At 40.3% G+C, this 20,522-nt stretch overlaps 1 protein-coding gene and 1 long non-coding RNA gene across 2 annotated transcripts in view; one reads left to right on the forward strand and one right to left on the reverse strand.

The window, feature by feature from the left end:
• Nucleotides 1–20,522, forward strand: part of MKLN1 (muskelin 1) — a 365,725-nt gene that overhangs the window by 69,055 nt on the left and 276,148 nt on the right. The gene's annotated exons all lie outside the window — the stretch shown is intronic.
• Nucleotides 9,021–12,235, reverse strand: LOC109269011 (uncharacterized). The gene is made up of 2 exons (XR_008420374.1): nucleotides 11,772–12,235; nucleotides 9,021–10,230 (listed from the first exon to the last, which is right to left on the reverse strand). It is a non-coding gene; the product is annotated as an uncharacterized LOC109269011 (long non-coding RNA).

Here is a 20,522-nt window from a genome sequence, read left to right on the forward strand (position 1 = left end):
TCAGGTTTTGATCTCAGGGTCGTTCAAGCCACACGTTGGGCTTCATGCTGGGCTTTATTAGGTTTGAAGTCTAATAAATAAATAAATAAATAACAAATAAATAACACTTTAAAAATTATTAACTAAAAATTTGGTCCTAAAAAATGAAAGTAGTGTTGAGTTTGGGGAGCAAATTCAAAAAATCAATTAGCTAATAGAAGAAAGACTGTGAACTACAATTTTGGCTAAATAAATAGAACAGAGAAGTTTTAAAAATGATTATTATTTGAATGAATTGTAAAAAAGCTATTTAAAAAATTCAAACAACACAGAAGAATGTAAGGAAGAAAACAAAAAATACTCACTTCACATCCTACCAACTAAAAATCACTATCACAGATTTTATGGGAATATCATTCCAGACATGGAAAAAGAGATATTTTAGAATTTTCAAAGAGATTTGCACTCAGGCAATGAAGGGTGGTCTTACTGATGATGGTCTAAAGAGACCCCAAACCTAAGTTTTTATAATAATGTCTACTTCATCTGAAAAGTAATGAAAGGATGTAAAGGTAGGATGAATCCTTAGTCCATAAACAACTATAAAAATATGAGTTCAATAGAAATTAGCAGATATTTTTGTCTACATATCCATGATCTGACTCTTGATTTACCTGCATCTAAAACATATTATAGGGGTGTCTGGGGGGCTCAGTCAGTTGAGTGTCCAACTTTGGCTCAAGTCATGACATCAAGGTTCCTGGGTTCAAGCCCTGAGTCAGGCTCTGTGCTTACATCTCAGAGCCTGGAGCCTGCTTTGGATTCTGTGTCTCCCTCTCTCTGCCCCCCCCCCCATCTCTCTGTCTCAAAAATAAATAAACATTAAAAAAAATTTTGCAGGGGGCACCTGGGTGGCTCAGTCAGTTACCGTCTGGCTCTTGGTTTTGGCTCAGGTCATGATCTCAGTTTCATGGGTTCGAGGCCAGCATTGGACTCAGCACTGACATTGTAGAGCCTGCTTGGGATTCTGTCTCCCTCTCTCTCTGCCCCTCCCCAACTCACACTATCTATGCCTCTCTCAAAATAAATAATTAAAAATTTTGAATGAAAAATAAAATAAAATATATTACATAACAATAAGATATGTTTCAGGGAGCCTGGATGGCTCAACTGGTTAAGTGTACAAATCTTGATTTCAGCTCAGGTCATAATCTCACAGTTGTGAGATGGACCCTGTGGCATGCTCGGCACTGGGCACGGAGCCTACTTAAGATTCTCTCTCTCTCTCTCTCTCTCTCTCTCTCTCCTTCTGCCCCTCCCCTGTTTGCACTCCCTTTCTCTCTCAAAAGAAAACACACACACACACACACACACACACACACACATATATATATATATATATTTCCATAATGTTTTCCAGTTTAGAAATCAATGTCATACTGAGTCTCATGTCATATAAAATAACCAGGGTTTATATTTAGCTGGCACATATTAATTTGGCCATTCCAAATGTTTATGGCCAACTGTACATGCTGCTTAATTGGGCATCTATTTTGATTGACCAGTCTCAGTGCTATGCCAGTTATTATATGCCAGATCAAGATCTATTTTTACTGGTTATGCCTCTTCTTCTGAGCATACTAAATATTTCCCTGATCCAAGATTTATTCCTTTAATTTTCTAGCCTTTGATGTTTTTAAAAATGTGTCATTTTTTAATTTCATTCGTTCATTAGTAAACTTACCCCATAAGATTCCTTCTCTTGCATAGGTGAAATAATTTTTATTTATTTGTTTCTTCATACAAAGTAGAGTAAAATTCCCCCTCCCCCACTCCTAAACATACCCCATTAAAGTCGCTTTTTGACAAAGACTTAACTGGGAATTTTCAGACTTGAAGAAAATTTTGCTCCTTTATGTTGCAAAAATCGGAGACACTGTGGTCTCCATTATCTGTGTTAAATTCAGGGAACATTGATTACCCAAATGGCAGATTATCCCCGTTATTTCTATTTAAAATTTTAATGGTAGCTCTCTCCTCCTACTTGTATTTGACTAATGTTAATACAAAATTAGATGCCATTTCCTGACTTACTCACCAACTTACATTGAGAAAATGCAGGTCGAATAGGTGAAAGAAGAAAGCCAATATTTCCTTGGTAACCTACATAATCACAATTGAAGGTAATTGCTTAATCAAAGTACGGATTTTCCATGCAATAATAGCTCTGTTTATCTTGTAAACACTAGAACATTAGACCACCTGATCATTTTTTCTGGGAAAAAAAAGTGTAAATAAATTTAGTAAATTAAATCACATTTTTCTACAGACATATTCTAATTTACTTAAAAAAATTTTTAATGTTTATTTTTGAGAGAGAGAGAGAGAGAGAGAGAGAGAGACAAAGAGTGCAGGGGAGGGGCAGAGAGAGAGGCAGACATAGAATTCGAAGCAAGCTCCAGGCTCCGAGAGCTGTCAGCACAGAGTCCAGCGTGGGGCTCGAACCCACGAACCATGTGACCCGAGCTGAAGTCAGATGCTTAACCAACTGAGCCATCCAGGTGCCCTGGACATATTCTAATTTAAAGATATAGTTTCATTTTACTTGATTCTTAACTGAGAGTGGCACTTAACCATTCTGTTATTGTTGGCGTTTCATGCATATCAAGCAATAGTTGGGACGCCCATGCCTCTGCTACTTATTTTTACTTTCATTGTACAGAAACAGCAGAACCCACATTCTATGTAAAGAAGTTGAGGCCACACTTCAAAATACTTCTTCCTCCTTCCCTAAATTCATTAAGTGGCCACCTCAGTTTTTGGATGTTTGAAATATCACACTTCATTAACATTCACTAATTAGGCACATTAGAGAAAGGACCAATTTGAATTAGTGAAAACTTTGAATGCTATAATGTTATCAAAAATTCATAGTTTTATCCCTTTGTGGTTCAATATGCCACTCAAGCCGTCTATAGTGAAGTATTTCCAAGAAGGCCACTGCCAGGACTGCTTTAACGATAAGATTCTTCAATATTGTGCACTGTAAGCTTTAAGCAAACGAGTGGGGCGAGGCTACCTAAATATGTTCAGTTCACATTCACTGAGCAGTTACTATATGCTTGGCATCATGCTAGAAAATTTTTGTCCTCTTGAGTTAGCAATTCACTATGAATTATCACTCATATTGCCTATGACACTTTATCTCATGCTTTATTTAGTACCTGTCTAAATTTACTCATTTATTCAAAAGATTTCTAACAGCTGTAATGGGTTAGGCACAGGCACAAATTCAAAATGACTGGGGTCTTCGGGTGAAGGTCATTTGCCATGTAGATCAACACCAATCAGTCAACCAACAAGCCCTTTGTTCTAGGTACTATAGCTCGTTAAGGGTTTCTCAACTTTGGCACTGATGACATTTCAGACGAAGTAGTTCTTTGTTGTGAGGGCTGCCTTGTGCATTGGCAAAAGGTATCTTTTGCTTCCTTTCATGAGAGGACAGTAATACCCCCACTTCTAGTTTGGATAATCAAAAATGTCTCCATGGGGTGCCTAGCTGGCTCAGTCGGTAAGACATACAACTCTTTGATCTTGGGGTCTTGAGTTCGAGCCCCACATTGGGTGCGGAGCCTATTTTAAAAAATAAGTAAAATATATTTTTAAGAAAATGTCTCCGGATACTGCCAAATCTCCCTGAGGTGGGGTGCGGGAAACAAAATTGCCCCTGGCTGAGAACCATTGAGAGTATGTAAGTAAAGAAGAGAGAGTAATTAAAGAAGTCATACCTTCTTCACTAGATTTTAAAGACCTTGGAGGCAGAGATCCAATCTGATTCACCACTCTACGACTCCCTCCCCACCAAGTAAATCTAGTTTCTGGCATGGGAATGCTTCTTGATGAATGTTCTGGAAAGAACAAAATATCTCTGGAGTAAGTACCTATACTATTGTCAGCCCTGCACAGAGCACTTTGTAAATCCAGAAGATGAATAAGGTAATCAGAGTCAATTCTAACAAATTTTTACGATTTGAATAATCACTTCCTATTCAGAGTATATACCCACTTGGCCAAAGGCCTACATTTGTATAGGGCTTTAATGTGTATGAAGCATATTTCACATAATAGCATTTGATCCAGATACAAGGATAATCGCTTTGGCCACCTCTGTTTATAATTGAAGCTCCCAAATCCCAGAGCCATATTCTTGGGCAGGAGTGGGAGGTATTTTGATTTCAGTGGCATTGCCTTTGGTTATTAAGAGAAACTCTTAAGATTGGTTTAATAATGCTAAATTTAAAGTTCAGGATTCTCTTTTGCCATATTAGAAGTAGAATATCCAAAAGGCACTCCAGTGATCTAACTGATTCTGGTTTACTTGGATTCCTGGAAATTGCCAGAGGGCTTTAAGGGAGGAGGGAAATAAAGAGTGAGGAAATTTTCCCTGTGGGCAATTGGGGAAAACAAAAATATTTTTGTGCTGTGGAGACTTCTCAGGAAAGGAGGGTTGGCCAGCAGAGGCATCTGCGCAAGGGGAATTTCCACATTTGGGAAAACATGGTCATAATTAATGACTTAGGAAAGCCAAGAAAAGGACCATGTTGGAAAAATATGATTTTCAATGGCCAAATTATTGTCAACTGATTGGGCCAGAAAATTGGATTGTTTTAGAAAGAGATTTTTATTTGTGAATATTTGCCTACAGGTCCTTCCTTCTGTGGATCTATTAAGTAACCTGCCCTTGCCTGAGGAATCTGCTCTTCATAGCCAGACCACTCTCTCTGTCCCTCCCTCTCCTAAGGGAGTGTTTGTGTTAGACTTCTGGCCCAGACATCAGGCCTTTTGCTTTGAACATGATGCTCTGGACTAGCCAGTGGGGCTATTAGCATCCATTAGAATAGCGATGATTATCCAGGATTCTTGAACAAGAGCGGAAGGATGAGACTGCACGACCCTAATGCGGCCATCATTTACTGAGGACTCCATGTCCTAGGTAGGTCCTGTGCTGAGAACATTGAAAAACTATCCTTACTTAGACATGGGGAAACTGAGGCTCAGGGAATTTAAGTAATTTACCTATGGTCAAATTGCTTTTAACTACCAAGCTATACTTCCCATCCTGTATATAAAGTCTACCCACTAAAATGGAACGTTCTCACCTTGTATACAACCTCTCACTTACTTTTCATTTCCTTCCTCCTATCTTCCCCAGATCACTTCGTTTAAACTACATCTGGTCTTGGGGTTGTGCTCATGAGAAAACTCCACGGTTACCCACCATTCTGAAGAGGAGAAATCTGGGTTAGCAGGCTCAGCACCATTCATATCTCTGTTTACCCAGGGAATGATTACGTGGTCAGAATGTTCTTGCCCCACTTTTTTGTTTTCTCTGATCTCCATGATCAATTTTATTAAAACAGGGATGATCATCTTATTCTTCTTCTCTCATAATTTTTTCAATTTCAGAATACAGTTTAATGAATTTCAACATATTTGCCAAAATAAAGGCCAAGTTTTTCAGAGAAGGACATTTAGCTAAGGAAAAAAAAAATCTTTCTATTTGACAGGTGGGATATCCAGTAAAATACCTATAAATTCAGGACATTGTTTTGTGAAATGAAAAAACTGCAGGTTAAATCATATCCTGCAACAATTCCATGTTTTAAGCTCCTATGACATAAAGTTAGTCCTGTCCTGCAATTGCAATGAATATGAAAAAGCAAACCTAACTAGGATTAAGTCTAACTGTCCCAGATTGAACCTCAGTGGGTGTTATAATTAGTTTAAAAATCATACCATCTTGAAAATAATTTAATATATTTCTTTTCTGATTGCACTTAAACCAGATTAATTAAATCTTATTAATATTTGCCTTCTGAGTGATCCTAGGACCTAGCCAGAAATTATTACCTTTATTTAGGGATGTGAAAACCAAAGGGATGTATTAGTTTTCTACTGCTGTGCAGCAAATTACCACAAACTTAGGGGGTTAGGACTACATCTTGTTTGTTAGCTCACAGTTCTGTAGTTCAGGAGTCTGGGTGGGTTTGGCTGGGTTCTCTGCTTAGGATCCCACAAGGCAGAAATCAAGGTATTAGGCTAGACTCTTATCTGAAGGCTCTGGGGAAGAATCTGCTTCCAAGCTCATTCAGATTGCTGGCAGAACCCAGTTCCTTGTGACTGGAGCACTGAGGTGCCCGTTTTCCTTCTGGCTGTCAGCCGAGAACCAGTCTCTGTTCCTAGAGGCCACACACATTCTTTCTCCCGTGCTCTTCTCTATCTTCAAAGCCGGCACTCACCCTCAAATCTTTTATTTTATTTTATTATTTTTTAAATTTACATCCAAGTTAGCATATAGTGCAACAATGATTTCAGGAGTGGATTCCTTATTACCCCTTACCCATTTAGCCCATCCCCCCTCCCACAACCCCTCCAGTAACCCTCTGTTTGTTCTCTATATTTATGAGTCTCTTATGCTTTGTCCCCCTCCCTGTTTTTATATTATTTTTGTTTTCTTTCCCTTATGTTCATCTGTTTTGTCTCCTAAAGTCCTCATATGAATGAAGTCATATGATATTTGTCTTTCTCTGACTAATTTCACTTAGCATAATACCCTCCAGTTCTATCCACGTAGTTGCAAATGGCAAGATTTCATTCTTTTTTTTTTTTTTTTTTAATTTTTTTTTTTCAACGTTTTTTATTTATTTTTGGGACAGAGAGAGACAGAGCATGAACAGGGGAGGGGCAGAGAGAGAGGGAGACACAGAATCAGAAACAGGCTCCAGGCTCCGAGCCATCAGCCCAGAGCCTGACGCGGGGCTCGAACTCACAGACCGCGAGATCGTGACCTGGCCGAAGTCGGACGCTTAACCGACTGCACCACCCAGGCGCCCCGATTTCATTCTTTTTGATTGCCGAGTAATACTCCATTGTGTGTGTGTGTGTGTGTGTGTGTGTGTGTGTGTGTGTGTGTATACACCACGTCTTCTTTATGCATTCATCCATCAATGGACATTTGGGCTCTTCCCATACTTTGGCTATTGTGGATAGTGCTGCTATAAACATGGTGGTGCATGTGTCCCTTCAACACAGCACACCTGTATCCCGTGGATAAATACCTAGTAGTGCAATTGCTGGGTCGTAGGGTAGTTCTATTTTTAGTTTTTTGAGGAACCTCTGTACTGTTTTCCAGAGTGGCTGCACCAGCTTGCATTCCCATCACCCTCAAATCTTTCTCACATTCAGAATCTTTTTGACTTCCCTCTTCTGGTACCAACTGAGGAAACTATTCTTTTAAAGGGCTCACCTGATTGACCCAGGCCCATCTGGATAGTCCCCATATCTTAAAGTAAACTGATTTAGGACCGTAACTGCATCTGCAAAATCCCTTCAGAGCAGTATCTAGATTAGTGACTGAACCAGTACCTAGATTAGTATTTGACTGAAGTCCAGGAGATGGGATTCTTGGGAATTATCTTTAGAATCTTGATAACCATAAGGAAATAGAATTACCCAGTTAACCTGAGATAGGGTCTGGAAATACACTCCCAACAGTATTGAATCAAATAATTTAATTATTACTTTATTCCTGTTTTTTTAAATGTTTTTATTTGTTTTTTAATGTTCATTTACTTTTGAGACAGAGAGAGACAGAGCATGAACGAGGGAGGGTCAGAGAGAGAGGGAGACACAGAATCTGAAGCAGGCTCTAGGCTCTGAGCCATCAGCACAGAGCCCGACGCGGGGCTCAAACTCACGGATTGCGAGATCATGACCTGAGCCGAAGTCGGACGCCCAACCAACTGAGCCACCCAGGCACCCCTTTAATGTGTTTTTAAAGAAATATATGTGTATGGTTTATTTTTTAATGTACGTATGTTGGGGGTGCACATCGCCACATTTCTTATGGATGTATGATCAAAAATGTTGCCAAGGCTATTTTGGGATATGTTTTGTTTCAGGGGCCTGTGAATGTCCAAGTGTTAAGATGTAGGTGTGAAGTTAGACATGGGTGTGTTGGGGGGGGGGGGGGGTTGGTGATGGCAGGTGAAGACAGGCAAGAGGCTGAGATTGTGTTAAGTACAGAGGAACAGTTTATTCTTGTTTATGATGTATTCACAGAAGACCTTTGAGGATGAGAATCATTTTGCTTGCTATTTTCTGTTGACAAGTCCAGAAGTTCAAACACCCCGGGATTCTTTGTGTGTAATTTATGAGCAGTATTGGGGAACGTTTCTAAACATAGGGGCATTTTAGAGTATGCTGGATCTCCATCACCAGAATGCTGTATCCCCAGTGTGAAGAGGTTGAACTTCTCAAAGCTTCTGGTGCACAATTTCCATGTGCTATGGCCCGCCAGATGCACGGGATGTCTGGTATGCAGGCTGAGCCCGTGGGCCCAGCCGGCTGCTGATCCAGAAGCCTGGGCTTACAAAACGTTGCCTCAGGACTGAGAAGGTGTGGAAAGGACTAAAAGGATCATGGAGGGAAATGAATGAAGGCTGCCGATCAATCTCTCCAATTTTAACATTTTACCCAAAGGACAGTCTTACGAAAAGTCTGGTTTTCTGGTGAAGAGAGTACAAACGGTTATAGCCTTTAGGAAGAACATATACAGAAATATGAGAACCTCACAAAAAAGCAGAAAATTTTAGATGCTAAATATTTCTCTCTTTGTCCAAGAACATTTTGGTTTTCCCCGTCTTGAAATTCTGGCCAAAAAATGGAGGAAAGGAGGACATCACCCAAATGTTTCTTTTAAATTGTCCCAGAACTTCAGAAAATGGTCAGAAAATGTAATCACATTATTGGAGCAAAAAGAGAGAATTCAATGGAGAAGGCATTTAGTAACTGCACTGATAGAGCATGAAGACATGCGGCTTGTTAAGCTTTGGAAAGTAGGACACAGGAGGAAAGAGGCTGTGTGGAAGAAATTAGTATTGCTTATTAATTGTGATGTCTTTAAAGCATAACACATTTTACATCCTTCAACTAACAAAGTTATTTTTCTCTGTGAAGGACAACTCTACGGATGCTGATAATAGTTTACAGATGTTCTTTTATTGCTAAAGTTTCCGCTTAAAAAAAATCTTTCCCCTCGTGTATTCATTCACTCAGAAATATTTGATGAGAACCTGCCATGTGCCTTGATCTAGGTGCTAGGAATACAGCTGTGAACAGAACACACAAGGTCTCTCCTGTCATGGAGCTGATATTCTAGTGTGAAGGAGGTGGGAAATAAATAGTTACATTTCATACATGACACATAAAGTGGTAAATAAGATAATGTTAGACAGTGGTAGGTGCAAACATAAAGAAATGAAATAGAATGAAGTGACGGATGACCAACCAGTTTGCTGTTTTAGATTGGTGGCCAGAGAAGACCTCTCTGAAGAGATGACATTTGAACAGTGATCTAAATGACAAGGAGGGGCTGGTCATGAAAAGATCAGAAATGCATAGCACTCTAGATGGAGAAAACGGGTGGTTCCAAGGTTCCCAAGACGGTAACAAGTTAGCATCAGAGGAAGAGAAAGAAACCCTGCGTGGTTGGAAGTCAGGGGCAAACAGAAAAGTGGAACAAGATAAAGTTGGACCAGTGAGCAGAACCTAGATCTTCTAGGCATGGAAGGTCAGTGTAAGAAATTTGGATTTTAGATGAGATGGGAAGCCGATGGGAGGTTCTAAACAAGGAAGTGATTGTTTCTGTTTCTTTAGGGGGCAGTTGCAGTAATTCAGGTGAACAATGGTAGCTTGAACTAGGATACCAGTGACTAAGGGCGAATAGAGTGGATTAGGGGTACATAGGGGAAGTAGAGTCAACCGAACTGTGTGGTATTTTTTTATGGGGGACATAAGAGAAACAAAGGAATCCAAGCTCTCTCCTCTGTTACTGGCTCAGGCACTGGGCAGATGGTGATGCTATTCAGTGAGACAGGTAGGCTGGGAATAAGAAGTGTGGCAGTCTGTGTCACTTCCCTCTCCAACAGCTGTTCTCTTCCTCCTTGCTAACAGAGCCCTGACTTTGTTGAGGGTGACAATATGTCCAGCTCCAAGTGATGAATCATGATCAGTACAATTCAATTATAATAATCCCATTCTCTTTTGCTAGATACTCAATTTCCCCATCTCCTTTGCAGCCAGGAATGATTCATTTCTGGCTAACGAGACCTAAGAGAAAGCCTTCTGGGGACAAATTTGGCTATCTTGAGCACCATCACGATGCCTGGAGTCACAGCAGCCATCTTGTGACTACAAAATAAAAGACAGGATAATTAAAGGCCAACATGTTAAGGATAGTGACAGGAAAAAAGAGAAACTACCTAGGTCCTTGATGGTGTAGTTGAGGAGCTGAATTAACACCAGAAATAACCTATTTCCAGACATCTCTTTATGAAAAAAGTAAAACTCTATTTAAGCCTCTTGGGGTTGTTTGATTCAAGAAGATTAAGAGAAAGAATCAAGACTTCTCTTTTGGCCGTACTCAGTTTGAGATGCCTATTAGATATCCATGTGGAAGTGACTGTCTAAATTATTCCCTTCAACATTGGAAAAAAAAAACATTTCTAGGTATTTTTATCTTTCCGTATTGCTATAAAACAAGAAAATGTGAAAAAATAATTACAAAAGTGAACAAAGTTGCAATGACCATGAGGGAGTTCAAATTAGAGGCTGACATCAGTACATGAAACTGACTTCCCTAGTACTGGCAGGTTAGCAAGGCTGAAGTTATTAAAACTGGAAAGCCGGGGCAATGAAGAAAGCTCAGTCTGAGGACAAGTTAGGTCTCTGCATTTCCCAGTACTTTCCATCACCTTGGTGGGGAAACACTGTTCTAGACTAGAGTACTATTTCTATTAAGATACCTTCTCACCTACATATCACGGTGTTCATGCATTGCTTTATTTCTTCTTATTCTTCAAATAACCTAATGAAAATTCCCTCGCTAACTTAGCCGGGGAACCTAAAGTAGGCCAAATTGAGCTTTTAGCACAGTTTCTGGTTGCTGATAAAAATCAGTATCTACAAACCCAATTGCACCTATTTCCATTAGAGCTATCACCCAAAACTAGATCACCAGCTTTACAGATTGAAAGATTGCCAGCCCACATATATTTTTTCTCTTAAACACTTTATTGTATGCTGGATGGTTTAGACTCCATCTATAGAAAAGAACAGTATTTTTTTTTTTTTTGCCAGCAGCCTATCAGAAATAGCTATTGATTTTGTGTGTGTGGACAAGTAACTGAGTCTGCAAAATTGACTTCTCAAGATAAGTGTCTTGTATTCTGCCCATCCCATGAGTCTCTGTTCTCCTGAGGTTAATTGGCTCATCATATTCCATTTCCATGTTCTCTAGTTCCATCACTATGCTTGGGATTTTTGCCCCTACACCTTTCACTTTGTTTTCCCATAATTTATTACAACCCACATTTTTTTAAACAGTTTTGGATCTGCATTAATTTTTAAGTCCCCGGAGGAACATTATGTTCCCAAACATTATGTTCTGCACTCTCATGCTCATACCACTTCGTGTAGTGCCAGACACCTCCTGGGATCTCAAAAAATGTTGTTTCTTTTTAAAAGATAGGCGATTACCATGGGCTGCCCATAAAATGTCTTTCTCAGTTGAGTTACTGAGTTTGTTAGTCTCTCTTCATCGCTATAAAAGCACAGGTGAATGTTGACTGGTCTTACTGGAGTGTTGGGAAAAAATGATGAGAAGCATCAGGAATGGGAAGGGCTTTCTTTCAAAATATGAAATGTTAGGGAGATGATAGTGTCATTCTTACCAAGCAGGCTTCAGCTCAAGTGGAGCTCACTCCACGGATAGATGCTGTTCATCAATATTGAAAAGAATGGCTGTCCAGCAGGATCCCCTTCTGCTGGTGGGATCTACTGCCGACAGAACTTCTTTTCAAAGATTCCAAAGATCTGCTATACCCACAAATTCCGTCTCCTTTCAGCTTCTCAGCTGTATCTAGAACACTTCAATGCTTTTCTACATTGCAGATTTGAACCTCCCTCTGGATTCTTCTAAAGTTGTTTGAAGCAGAGGAATAGGACCATGGACAGAGGAATAGCCTTCCAAGCCCTGATGCAGCAGGAAAGTGAACTCTTCCTGCCAAGAATCCCGGAGAGGGGTCTTTAAATGCATAAACTCTTCTTTATTCAAGGGTCACTTTCTCCTTTTCTAATTTCCCTTTGGAGTGGCACAGTTTCTTCTGGAAACATTGGCTCCCTCTACCAACTCTATGCTCCTGAAACACAAACAGAATACTCACTTCTTGCAGATGCAGCTCTTAAAATACTTTAAAATACTTCCATCATAAAATATTTCAAACAGACAGAAAAATATAGAAAATAGTTTACCAAACATCTGTGTATAAAACACTCAACAGATCTTAATGTCTGCTTATTTGCTTTAGGGGTTTTGTTTGTTTGTTTGCTATAAAAAGTCTTACAAGTAGTTTAAACCCATTATCTACTCCCGATCTCATTCATTTCTCTATTTTCCCTCCTTTCCTCTTCTCTGAAAAGTAATCACTACCTGGAAGTTCCTATAAATCATTCCCATGCATGTTTTTTATACTTTTATATTATACGTATATATTCATAAACAATATATAGTATGCTTTGTATTTGTAAATTGTAAAGGAATACTATATCACCCTGTACATAATATTCTGCAATGCATTTTTAGTCATTGTTACTTAAAAAAAATTTTTTTTTAATGTTTATTTACTTTTAAGAGAGAGAGACAGAGCAAGAGCTGGGGAGGGGCAGAAGGAGATAAAGAATCTGAAGCAAGCTCCAGGTTCTGAGCTGTTAGCATAGAGCCCGACGCGGGGCTCAAACTCCTAAACCGTGAGATCATGACCTGAGCTGGAGTTGGATACCTAACTGACCGAGCTACCCAGGTGTCCCTAGTCATCATTTCTTTTTAGATTGATTCACATTGTAACCTGAAGAACTAATTCATTAAATATACCTGTTGTATATTATTCCCTTGTTTGAAATACACAAATTACTTATCCACTTCCTGCATTATGGATGTGTGAATTGTTTTCAGTGTGTTGTTATTTGCTACAATAAACAATACTGCAATTAACATTTAAATACCTATCTCCTGGTGCACACCATGTGACAGTTTTTCTAGGCCACAGGTTCTCAACCTTGGTGTTATTGACATTTTGGACTGAATAACTCTTTGCTGTGGGGTAGGATATTTAGCAGCACTGCTCACCTCTACCCCAAAGGTACCAGTAGCACCCCACCCCCACGCAGGTGTGACAACCGAAATGTCTTCAAATATTGCCAAATATTTCCCAGGAGGCAAAATCACCCTGGTTGAGAACCACTAATCTAGAGAACAGAGAAACTGCTGGGTCTTAGGATTTACATAAATACATATCACCACTTTGCTTTCTAAGTGTCCCATTTCTCCACATCTTACTAATTTTTGGTATTTTCAAATGTTAAAATGTTTGCCTATTTATAGTTACGAAATGGTAACTTTTTATTATTTAATATTGTTTTCCCTTCATTTCTAGTGAGACTGAACATCTTGTATATCTATTGGCCATTAGGATTTCTTTTCTGTGAATTGCTTATTTATATTCTTTGTCAATTTTTCTTTCTAGTTGTTTCTTTTTCTTATTGCTTTGCAGTTCTTTATAATTTTTGAACATGAATATCTCGGTTGTTGTATGTCTGAAAAAATATCTTCTCTCTTTGTTGGTGATATATTTTTATTTTGAGGTAGTAAAATTACTCACCTTTTCCTTGATGATTTTATCCTTTTGTGCTTTATTTAATAAGTTCTTCCTATCACAAGGGTATAAATATAATCTCTTATATTTTTCCTAGAGGTATTAAATTTGACTATTCAAATTTAGGTCTTTAAACCAACTTAAAATCTTGTAATGTGAAATAGAAAAAATATGTATAAATATTCCAACACATATTTATTAACTAACTCATTTTTTAATCCAGGTTTGTTATGCTGCCTCTGGTTTTAAATTTTAGTTACTTGGGGGCGGCAACTGGGTGGCTCAGTCAGTTAAATGTCCAACTCTTGATTTTTGGCTCATGTCATGATCTCACAGTCCGTGGGTTCGAGTCCCTGCTTGGGCTCCACACTGACAGTGCAGAGCCTGCTTGGGATTCTCTCTCTCTCACTCTCTCTCTCTCTCTCTGCCCTTCCCCCACTCAAACATTCTCTCTCAAAATAAATAAAGAAACTTAAAAAAAAAAAAAAGAAAGAAACCTATGTGGAATTGTGTTAGAGTAGAGATAGGATAGGTAAGTTTTCTTCTCACTTAAAAACGTACAAAAGAAGACGACTTGCCCTTCCTATCTTTGTACAGAGTTGGAGGAGAAAGTGATGGCTGAAACAGTGGCAGCCATCTTGCCACCCTGAGAGGACAAGCTAGAGCCTAGCACACTGAGAATGGCTAGGCAGGGAGATGAAAAGTCCTTAGGTCTCGGAGGTGTCATTGTGCTGCTGAATTAGCCAATACTGAAACCGCCTACCACTGGACATCCTGTGACGTGAAATAATAAACCTGTTATTGTTTAAGCCACTCTAAGTTGTATATTCCCTCACTTGTTGGCAAAGACATTTCCACCTACTATAATTAGTTTTGACCTTTACTGTTTACATGAACTCAGTGACCATTGTTGCGTGTTACCTAATCAGGTTGGGATTTTAAAAATTGGGTTTGCACTGAAATCAAACATTAACTTTAGAAGAAATGTCTTCTTCATTTTAATGAATATTCCAATTCATGAGTATGCTATATGTCTCCATGTATTAAATCTCAGTTAATTTGTTCCATAAAAAATTACTATACATGGGGTGCCTGGGTGGCTCAGTCAGTTAAATGTCGTACTTTGACTCAGGTCATAACCTCACGGTTTTTGAGTTTAAGCCCACGTCGAGCTCTATGCTGACAGCTCAGAGCCTGGAGCCTGCTTCAGATTCTGTGTCTCCCTCTCTCTCTGCCCCTCCCCTGCTTGTGCTCTGTCCCTCTCTCTCAAAAATAAATAAACATTAAAAAAAATTTTTTTTAATTTCTATACATAATGTCAACATTGTATTTATAGACAAAAATCCACATCTGTATTACATTTATTCCTAGGTACTTCATCGCTTATTGCTATTAAAACTATTAAAACTGGTTTCTTAAATATCATGGGTGATAAATACTGAGATATAGGATTGCAACTGAATTGTATTTCTTCATCTTATACCCTGCAGCTTTGCTGAGTTGTCTTTGTAGTTCTAACATTTTTTCAGTATGGTCTGTTTGATCCTCCTTATAGACAATCATATTACCCAGGTAAAGAGAGCTTGTCTTTTCTTTTCCCATACTGTGGTAATAGAGATGTCACAGAGGCAGTCATGAGGGCTCTGTGCCCTTCCTTGTCTTCCTGCCAGACCATTCCCTCACATAAGGCCCATCTTCAGGCAGTGGCGAGGGTTTTTTTTTAGCCTCTTTAATAAGCGACTTTGTGTTGGGGGGGGGCGGTTCTCAGTCTAGCCCCTGTTTTGGGGTGGGTCTTTTTTTTTGGTTGTTGTTATTGTTTTAAAGTGTATTTATTTATTTATTTTTGAGAGAGAGAAAGAATGCAAGTGCATGAGTTCACATGAGCAGGGGAGGGGCAGAGAGAGAGGAAGAGAGAGAGAATCCTGAGCAGGCTTTGCACTGTCAGCACAGAGTCTGACACAGGGCTTGATCCCATGAATCCCGAGATCATGACCTGAGCAGAAATCAAAAGCAGGTTACTCAACTGACTGAGCCACCCAGATGCCCCTAGCCCCTGTTTTGAAACTACCATTAGATGGGGCGCCTGGGTGGTTCAGTCCATTGGGCATCCGACTTTGGCTCAGGTCATGATCTCGCATCTTGTGAGTTCGGGCCCTGCTCTGGGCTCTGTGCTGACCGCTCGGAGCCTCGAGCCTGCTTCGGGTTCTGTGTCTCCCTGTCTCTGTCCCTTCCCAGCCAACACTCTGTGTCTCTCTTTCTCTCTTTCTCTCAAAACTAAATAAAACATTAAAAATTTAAAAAAGAAAGAAAGAAAGAAACTACCCTTGGTAGTTTCCAACAGAAAACCTGGTTCTGGCTGGTTGCGGTTCTGGCTCCCACACACTTTCCTCACTTTTAGTCTCCCTAACCCTGTAGAGATCCCATTCCAGCCTCCTCTGCCTCAGATCTGGAGCCCAACAGGCCCATGTCTTCAGTCTCATTTATTGCTCTCCATTCTTAGTTCCTAGAAGATTTTATCTTTTGGGCCAACTGTTTCTTTTAACCTTTCTCTTTTATATTTTATTTTATGGGTTTACTTATTTATTTTTCAATATTTTTTTTAATGTTTATTTATTTTTGAGAGAGAGAGAGACAGAGCATGAACAGGGGAGGGACAGAGAGAGAGGGAGGCACAGAATCCGAAGCGGGCTCCAGGCTCTGAGCTGGCAGCACAGAGCCCAAAGCAGGGCTTGAACTCATGGACCCTGAGATCATGACCTGAGCTGAAGTCAGACGCTCAACCGACTGAGCCACCCAGGCGCCCTTCTCTTTTATATTTCAAAGACCATTCTTTGTGTTCAGAGCTGAGAAAGTCCCTCCAAGGTTAATGTACAATAATGCTTCCTTGACCAGAAATCATGATTCCAAATGTCTATTTTGTAAAGAATTACAGAACTAGCTTCTACCCCTGCTGATACCACACGTAGCAATTATTATCAAATATAATACTACCCAGAATTTTCAGTGTCCTTCACCCCCTCATGCTTTGTGAATGCTACAGTGTCTGTGTTCCTCAACTGAGTATGGGAAATGGGGATAAATACTATTTTCTGCACCTGAGAAAACTGAGGTTTCTTGCTTAATTGTGGCCAAGAAGAACCAGACAGAATTGCAAGACTGTGAGTTTCTCCAAAGGGAGGGCTGTGCCTTGTTCATCTTGTACCTCAGACAGAATGACGCTCAATGAAAGTTGTTGAGCTGAGCAAACTCAACCCTAGGCCCATGCCTAGCTTTATTCCACAGGATGTCTCATGATTTGAGGAGACTCCTTAATATCTAGGCAATGCTGACTTAAAAAGGGAGGAAAGGAAGGACAAGAATCAGAGCAACAAGAGCTGATTTTAAGCAAAGTGAATGAAAAGGAATTGTCAATGGCATTTCATCTAGAAAGTGAATTTTGATTGAGATTTAGGTTTTTATACTAACCTCCTTGTATAAACTAGCTTAGTATGTAAATATAATCAAAATAGCATTCATTAAAATTGCAAAACTTATTTATTAAAATATGTAAAACAGCCAGCTGCAGCAGTAGTGATTAAGAAGTATAAAAATAAATTATTTTGCCAACAAGTATTTATTGCGTTCCTACTACGTGCCAGCATTGTATAGGGAGTTGGAATACAAAGATAAATGACACAGTGCTCGTACAGCTAACCACATAGTTAGGCCAAGTGATGGGCAAATAGATAATCCAAATATGATGGGATAAGCTCCCTAAAAGAGGGTTAGTTCAGGGGCACCTGGGTGGCTCAGCCAGCGAAGCGTCCCACTTTGGCTCAGGTCATGATCTCACGGTTCATGGTTCGAGCCCCACATTGGTCTCAGTGCTGACACCTCAGGGCCTGGAGCCTGCTTCGGTTTGTGTCTCCCTCTCTCTCTGCCCCTCCCCTGCTCATGCTCTGTCTGTCTCTCTCCCAAAAATGAATAAAGATTAAAAAAAATTTTTTTAAAAAGAGCATTAGTTCAAAGAGATATTTGCACACCTGTGTTCACAGTGGCATTATCCACAGTAGCCCGGAAGTAGAAGGAACCCAAACGTCCATCACCAGATGAGTGAATAAACAAAATGTGTCATGTGCATACAGTGGATTATTCCGGTTTAAAAAGCAACAAAATTCTGACACATGCTCTAACATGGAACTTTGAGGATATACTGAGCGAAATAAGCCAGTTACAAAAACACAAATACTATATGATTCCACTTACATGATGTACCTAGAATAGTCAAATTAATAAAAACAGAAAGTAAAATGGTGGTGACTCCGACCTTGGGGTGAGGGGTAGTTGGCGGGGGGGCGGGATTGCAGGGAGGGAGTTCTTTAATGAGCATTGAGTTCAGTTTTTCAAGATGGAAACATTCTAGAGATTGGATGCAATGCACAACAGTGTAAATAGGGTTAACACTATTGAACTTTGCACTTAACAATGGTTAAGGTAGTTGGGGCACCTGGGTAGCTCAGTCGGTTGAGCGTCCAACTTCCGCTCAGGTCATGATCTCATGGTCTGTGAGTTCCAGTCCTGCATCAGACTCTCTGCTGTTAGCGAGGACCCTGCTTTGGATCCTCTGTCTCCCCCATCCCCCACCTCCCGTACCTCCTCTGCTCTGCTCGTGCTCTCTCTCTCAAAAATAAACACACACTTATGGGGCGCCTGGGTGGCGCAGTCGGTTAAGCGTCCGACTTCAGCCAGGTCACGATCTCACGGTCCGTGAGTTCAAGCCCCGCGTCAGGCTCTGGGCTGATGGCTCAGAGCCTGGAGCCTGTTTCAGATTCTGTGTCTCCCTCTCTCTCTGCCCCTCCCCCGTTCATGCTCTGTCTCTCTCTGTCCCAAAAATAAATAAACGTTGAAAAAAAAATTAAAAAAAATAAATAAACACACACTTAAAAAATTGTTAAGGTGGTAAATTTTATGTTACGTGCAATTTACTACATTTTTGTTTAAAGTCTAAAAAAGTATTAGCTTCATGAGGGTAGGGGCCTGTTTTGTATGCTCTTAAATTTCTAGCATCTAACAGAACGCCTGATGCATAGTAGGCTCTTAAATATTTGACCTTCCTCTGGCTTCTCCTCCCCATCCAACATCCTACGCAACACGGCAAAGGCCAGGTCCTCTGTGAGCCAATTCAGCAAACAAAGGCACTTCTCTCCTTAGGGCCCCGAAAGGGGAAGAATTTCAAATATTTGTGATTTGATATTTGTCCTGGTCACACCAACCATTCTTTACTTCTCAATTATGCTTATCTGAGCTCTTTGGCATTTAAATTTCCTAAAGATAGATACTGTTTCTACATCCCAAAACAGAATTGTGATGGACTTTGTTAAGGAAAAAAAAAAAAAAACAAAAAAAACGTGGAAAGATGTCTGTGAAATGAAATCATTATTAGGCCAATGTACAAACCGGCTCTGGAGCCTCGCTTGCAGGGCACGGGAGGAAGGATGAGGTAATTAGCATATATTTGTAGAGTTCTGCTGCCTGTTCCCCCCCCCTTCACTGGCCCCATCTGATTCCAGTTGCTTAGTTTATTCTTTTGTGTTTGGTTTTTTTTCACTTGGTCAAAAATAGAGAGACCCAAAAAGAAAAAAAAAAGTTTCCTTGAACTTATTGGAGCTTTTCTTTTTTCCTCATGTATTTGGTTTCCCATTTGCCATGATCCTTCTTCCTGCCACCTGCTTCTTTCTCTGTTTTTCCTACCTTTCCCAATGAGGGCTTTTCCCTGTGTTCTATAACCCTGGCTTTGTGCCTGGTACCCATGAAGGACAGGTGAGTGTGGTATTTAGTTACAGCACAAACATGGAGCCTGCCCGAGGGCCTGAGGGATTTGCATCAAGGAACTTCCCGTTTCTGGCCCGGGCACCGGACAGCGCTCCCTGTTGTTGGTGCTGACTTTACCCCGGCCCCGGGCATGCGTGTTGCAAGGCTTCAAGCGTAGAACGGAAGTGCCATGGCTAACGCTGGAAAAGAAGCCCGGAGGAGAAAGGCTTCAGGGTTATCTTTCTTCTGTCTCCTCAAGCTAGTAGGGTGGAAAAAAGTGCAGACCAGAGTCACCCCAGACCTTCTGGGAGACAGGGTCAATCATAGAACCAAGCGAGGTTTCCAGGCCTGGAGGGTTGATCATGTTACTTTTAAAATGCAATCGTTACAGGCGCTTGAGTGGCTCAGTCGGTTAAGCGTCCGACTTCGGCTCAGGTCATGATCTCGCGGTCTGTGAGTTCGAGCCCCGCTTTGGGCTCTGTGCTGACAGCTCAGAACCTGCAGCCTGCTTCAGATTCTGTGTCTCCCTTTCTCTCTGCCTCTCCCCAACTCACACTGTTTCTCTCTCTCAAAAATAAAATAAACATTTTAAAAAAAAACCTGAGGAGCGCCTGGGTGGCTCAGTCGGTTGAGCGTCCGACTCCGGCTCAGGTCATGATCTCACGGTTCGTGAGTTCGAGCCCCGTGTCGGGCTCTGGGCTGATGGCTCAGAGCCTGGAGCCTGCTTCCGATTCTGTGTCTCCCTCTCTCTCTGCCCCTCCCCCGTTCATGCTCTGTCTCTCTCTGTCCCAAAAATAAATAAACGTTAAAAAAAATAATAAAAAATTTAAAAAAAATAAAAAATTTAAAAAAACCTGAAAATGCAATGTTTAAATAGCTGTTGCTGTGATAGACACTATTTGAAGTGCTTTTCAATATTAACTCATTTAACCCTTTAAATATTAACTTATTTAAGCCCCACAACAACCCTGTGAACTGGGA

Source organism: Panthera pardus, unplaced genomic scaffold (genome assembly GCF_024362965.1).
Source record: "Panthera pardus isolate Hobbes unplaced genomic scaffold, ASM2436296v1 HiC_scaffold_8, whole genome shotgun sequence".
NCBI classification, from domain to species: Eukaryota; Metazoa; Chordata; class Mammalia; order Carnivora; family Felidae; genus Panthera; species Panthera pardus.